Raw genomic sequence first — 6270 nt, 5'->3', positions numbered from 1 at the left:
CCCAGCCTCCATTCCTGATACCTCCAATCCACAGTACACACACCACATTAGAAAGATCTGTGCACATGAAAACCTTTACACGAATGCTCAAGCAGCTATATCTATAATAGTTCAAAACTGGAAGAAATCCAGATGTCTTTCAGTGGGTGAATGGTTAAACAAAGTGCTGTACATCCATCCATACAATGGACTACCACCCGGCACTAAAAATGATTGAATTACTGATGTTCAACAACAATTGGGGTAGGTCATAGGGCATTATGAAATTTTCGTGATAAAAGCCAATTTCAAAAGGTCCATAATCCATGTATACAACATCCCTAAAATGAAAAATTACAGAGATATAGAACAGATTAGTGGTCGCGAGGGGTTATGGATGGTGGCGGGGAAGGGGGACAGTGTGGTTATAAAGGGGTAGTACAAGGGAGATCTTTGGGATGATGAAATAGTTCTGTATCTTGATGATGACGATGGTGGTTATATGAACCTCCATATGTGATAAAATGACATAGAACTACACAAACACTGTATTGATACTAACTGCCTGGCTCTGGTATTGCACGACAGCTACATAAACACACAGCCATCGGGGGCAACCGGGTGAAGGGGGCACAGGGCCTCTCTGTGCTATTTGTGCAACCTCTTAGGATTTGTACTTATTTCAAAATAGGAATTAAAGAGATTTGTTGAAAAGGATTTGTGATTATACTACTCTTATGTTTGAGTTCCTTCAATAGTGACCGATTCCTGAGAACAGCAGAGGCGTTCTGTAGGGCCTCTGGCTCACTCTCAAGCATTATCAAGCCCCCTGGGAGCAGCAGACTCCAGCTCCTGCACACCTTCAGGTCTCTCTGCCTGAGTTGTCCTATCTGCCTGAAATGACTTCCCTCCCCCTTCTGTGTTTCTGACCAACCTTCATCTTCCCAAGTCCAGGGCAAGCACCTGCTTTTCTGCAAGTCTTCCTCAGTAGGGCTTCCTTTCCAACCGTGACAGGCACTCCCCATTTTTTGAGCACCACAATCTGTATTCGTTTGCCTTGCAAGTCTATCTCCACTTCTACTCTGTGAGCTCCTCTATTTCTCAGTCCTCTACTAATTACACAGTGGGTGCCAGTAAATACTTGTTAAAGGAAAACTAAATGGGATGGTAAGTGCAAGGCAGCTCTGAAGTCAGAGGGCAGTGGGTCTGCCATTTATCTGGGTGAGTGAACTTGGGCAAGCACTTATACTCATCTGTAGAAGAGGGATAACTGCAGAATCAACCTCAGCGGACAGCTAGCACAGTACTCAGCACAGGCCAGAGTATTCACCTTAGCCGACCTTAGAACAGATCTTACCACACCCATTCTGCTTCTTCCAAATATCTGCATTCTGAATACGTGAACTCAACCCTGATGAGTGCAAAGGCTGATGACATGGTTAACGCTGGTGAGCACCTCCATGAAAGACACGACAGGAGGCAACGCACAGAATTTACTTTTCATTCTAGGCTGTGACAGGTAGATGGTGTGTCATGAAATTTTTAGAAGTCATCCACTTTACAACATATAATAGTAGCTATGTTTCTGAGAGTTAAGAGTTAGAAAAACAGATTTGATTCCAGAATCACAGCTGGGGGATTCACTACCTGGTTTGCATCCTTAAGCCTAGATATTCTGAAATCAAACTAGTAGCAGCATCAATTTAGATACACAATATTCAAACAGTGTAACAAATTACATTATTTACAATTCTGTAGAAATATATGTGCATGTATAAATATATATATTTTAAAGAAAAGGAGTTGTTTTACAGGCGATCATTATTATTCCTTCTCTCAGAATCATTGTAGGGAGTAGAGCTATGCTTTTTAAAAAACTTGTTCTAAATAAAATTTGTTTTTAAGCCAAATCCCCAGGTTTTTCCTATGCTGGCCTATGGAAAGACAGACTAATAGGTGATTTTCACACTGTTCATTCTCCTAATGCCAAATAATTCAGGTATGGAAATACTTTAAATAACAACCTCAAAACAGGCCAGAATTTATTTAATATAAAGAGAGTTAACATTAACACCTCGCTTTTGAAAAAGTGAAAGTGTTAGTTGCTCAGTTGTTTCCAGGTTCCTGTGTCTTTGGGATTTTCCAGGCAGGAATACTGGAGTGGGTTGCCATTCCCTTCTCCGGGGGTTCTTCCTGACCCAGGGATTGAACCGGGATCTCCTGCACTGCAGGCAGATTCTTTACCGTCTGAGCCACAAGGGAGGTGAAAAAAAATCCACCTCATTTGTAATTCATATATCCTTAGAATCTATTTTTATTATTCCTGAAATGTTTTAGAGTATGTAGTCTTTGCTTAAGAAAGGTTCTTAGGTAAAATTAGCTAGGAGAAAGGGGGAGTAGAATATTTTATAAAATCCAAAAACAAAAAAAATGAACCAAGAAACCGAATGAAATTAAAGAAAATCAATTTGCTGAATTCCACTTTCAAATGTCTAGTAAATTTCCTTAGCTATAAGGAATTCCTATGCTAAAATTGAGACTACTATTGCTGATTATTTTTATATCTATTAATTTACACCCCAACATTTTCCAAAGAGGATTTGAGGCACCAGTTAAAAATATTTTAACTGGCAATCCAAAGGCCAATTTAAAATCTGAAAAGACCCACAGTGCTTTATAAAAAATGAATTCTTGCTGTGCAAAAGATACACAAACTTGTCCCATATGGCCTTTTAATGACTCAAAGGGTCCAGGCACTGAGTATCAACAGTAGCTAACATCATAGTGTGAGCCAATCAAGACTATTTGCCTCTAGAGGAAGCGTACACCCCACCTAAGAAGGCTCCCTGAATCCAACCAAACCTTGTCTAAATCCAACTACAAATTTTCAAGAAATAGAGAAACACAAGAAATGACATTGCAGAGGTACAATCAGTAAAATCCCAATAACAGAAATACTATCGCGTCAGCAAATAAACTACAAGGAAAAGAAAAACAGAAATAAAGAGGGATCTACAGATTCAAAGACATTATCAACCAATCACAATATATGGTCCTTATCTGGATCTGTATTCCAAGGAAGAAACTATTAAAGAAACTATAAAATTTATGAGACAACTGGAAATTTGAGTGCTGGCTGGCTATTTGATATTACAGAATGACTAATTACTGCTTTTCCAAGTTTGAAAGAATTCTTATTTTTAAAATTTTTCAGATGTAAACTGAAAAATTTATGGGTGAAATGACACGATAGTTAGGATTTGCTTGAAAATAATAGTGCAGTGTGTGTTGGGGGTGTGTGAGAGCTGCAGGCATGAGGTCAGGGGGGAACCAGGTTGGCCAGTGGTTAGTGACTGCTGAAGCTGGATACTACTCTGTTTACTTTCCCACATGTTTGAGATCTCTCATAATAAAACAGTTACAACGAAGACTGTTGTTGAAACCAGGTCATACAATCACAGAAGGGCAAATACAAATTTAACAATTCTTAAGGAAAATTATGTAAAAATGTCACCTTCTTAACCAAGTATAACTAGATCAGAGACAGCTGTGCACGCACTTGTGTTAGTCACTTCAGGCATGTCCGACTCTTTGCGACCCTATGGACTGAAGCCTGCCAGGCTCCTCTGTCCATGGGATTCTTCAGGCGAGAATACTGGAGTGGGCTGCCATGCCCTCCTACTGCCAAATCAACAATGTTAAGGAAAAAATGTGGTTTTGTTTTACCTCATATATCATGAAATAAATTGGTTTACTCATTATTAATTGCGTCATCTGGCACTTTTCTCTATCCAGAAAATTAAGATATTTTATTTTAAATAGACAAATTGAGGTGTACCCTCTAACATTTATTTAGGAAGGCCAAATAAACACATTTTAATCTGTCAACAAATTATTTAAAGTGGTGTCCTGAAAAGTTAAGTTCTCAGGAGTAGATTCTCCTCAAGAAACTCAGGAAAATTCCTCTTCAGAGATGACTGTGCCAAAATAGGATTGTTTTTAACCCTGTAGGATCCTTTTGAAGGGGAAAAAAAGGGTTAAATGAAGGGAAACGATATCTAGATTGGATTTTATTCTTCCAGAACAAATTAAGAGCCAAAGAGACTACTCAGAGCTAAGGGACTCAGGAAAGAATGCTGATCTGCGGGAGACCTGGGTTCAAATTTCACTTTCCAGCTGCTTGCTACAAAACAGACTGCCGAAACTCTGGGAGGCTGTTTCCTCCTGTGTGGAAAGTGGAGGCTAGCAGGCTTCCTAGCTGCTATCACAGGGCTCCAGCGACAAAAGAGAGTTCCTGGACAATTAGGGACTAGCTCCCCTAGTTGTGTGCTACCTTTCTAGCTCACTGCAACTCTTCCCTCCTAAACAACCTGCCTTGAAGTCCGGAGTCCGACAATCCTGAAATAAAACTGAATGAGGTCTGCATTTTGCTTGGCTCACAGCACTGAAAACATTTTAAAATAAGCTACTGCCAACAATTAAAAATGAAGAGAGTACAGATTCAAATCTCAAATTCTGACTTCTTTCTAAAAATTGCTGGGTAAGTGGCGTCTGGTTCTCCAGGGTCTCCACTACTCCAATCTCTCACATCCGGCCCCACAGGCTAATTTTTGACCCCAATATTGGGCTGAATATTGGAGAAGGGGATGACGGAGAATGAGATGGTTGGATGGCATCACCGACTTAATGAACATGAGTTTAAGCAAGCCCTGGGAGTTGGTGATGGACAAGGAAGCCTGGCGTGCTGCAGTCCATAGGGTCCCAAAGAGTCGCACGTGATTGAGCGACTGAACTCAACTGATTGGGCTGAAGTTCCTCCTTCACCCTGCCCTTGCCCACTTCTTGTCTTCCCCTGGACCTGACAAGTTTCTCATCACCATTCAAGTCAACTCCAGCACCAGCCAAGCACCACCGCCTCCTCCAAGTTTCCACAGCACAGCCCCTCTACAGCAAGCTGTCCGAGCACTGTCTGCATGTCTCCTTTCTCTGCTGGTCTCTTGGGCTCTCTGGAGGAAGGGACCCTGTTGCTACTGACTTTGTGTCCCCAGGGCCGAGCAGAAAGCCGACCTAGATAATGTAGAATTCAATGTGTCCTGAATGCGAGGAAGGAAGTTAGAGCTAAAACATTATAAAAATGTCAGATTTTATATTACAGCTTGTTCTGATAGTTACCAAATAAAGGGGTCAAGGACATTAAAATGTTTCACAAAACTAAAGCAACCTACCATCTGCATGTAAGTTTCACAAGTTAGTCAGAAGTCACTAAATAAACAGAAAGCAGAGGCAACAGGGTGGCAGGGTCATTCATTCATTTACTCACTTAACTGATATTACTGAATACTTACTGTGTGCTTTCTAAGCACTGGGGATAAAGCAGTGGACAAATCAGACAACTACCTGTTTTCATAAAGCTATATGGGAGAAACAGAAAATAAACAGGCAAATCAATAGAATAGTTTCAAACCAGATACTGGGAAGAAAAGTAATGTAATGAGACAGAATGACTAAAGGAGGAGAAAGGGTGGTCAAGGAAAGCATTCTGTAAATTGAAACATGTGAGGAGAAGGACCAGAAGGAGTCAGCTGTGCAAAGATCCGGGAGGCAACTCCAATCACTGGATACAAGTGCAAAGGTCCTGAGGTAAACAGAGCTGAGGGTTCAAGGCCAGTAAGATGGGTAGGTTAGGAGACCAGTGCTCCGGGTTGGGGGACTTGTCGGGGGTGAGCTGGTCAGGGCCCGCTCAGGCACTGCTGGGCACCGAGTATTGCAATGACAAGGCACTTGGGGAGCACGAGGATGGGGGACTCTGGGCGGACTCTGCTACACTCAAACCAGCAAGGAGCAGTATCCCGCCCAATTTTCCACAAGTGTGCACCGGGCGGGCTCCTGCCCAGGGCCTTTCACACACATTCATGGAGCTTGACAACAACACTGTCCAAAACGGTAGACATTTCCCCCACTTTGCCTAGGGGAAAACAGAGGAACAGCAAGGATCAGTGCCTTCGCCAAGGTCGCAGGAATCAGATCCCAGGCTCTGAGCATCCGGGAGGAGGTATGCAGCTGGGTGCCAAACAATCGGGGCGGGGGAGGGGGCGCCCACAGACCCTACAGCAGGTCTGCCGGGGCCAGAGCGGCGAGCGAGCCCGCAGCTCTGGGGCGCGGACAGCCGGGCGTAAGGGGGTGACTGCGGCAGCCTGGAGGAAGAGGGGCTGCGGCCGGGGTCTCCAGCACCCCGCAGACCCCACAGAACCCGGTCTTCCCGCTCCGCACCACCCTGTCCTCGCGGAGCCT

This window comes from Bison bison, unplaced genomic scaffold (genome assembly GCF_000754665.1).
Source record: "Bison bison bison isolate TAMUID 2011002044 unplaced genomic scaffold, Bison_UMD1.0 scf7180017864519, whole genome shotgun sequence".
Classification (NCBI taxonomy): domain Eukaryota; kingdom Metazoa; phylum Chordata; class Mammalia; order Artiodactyla; family Bovidae; genus Bison; species Bison bison.
This window is presented reverse-complemented; position numbering follows the sequence as displayed.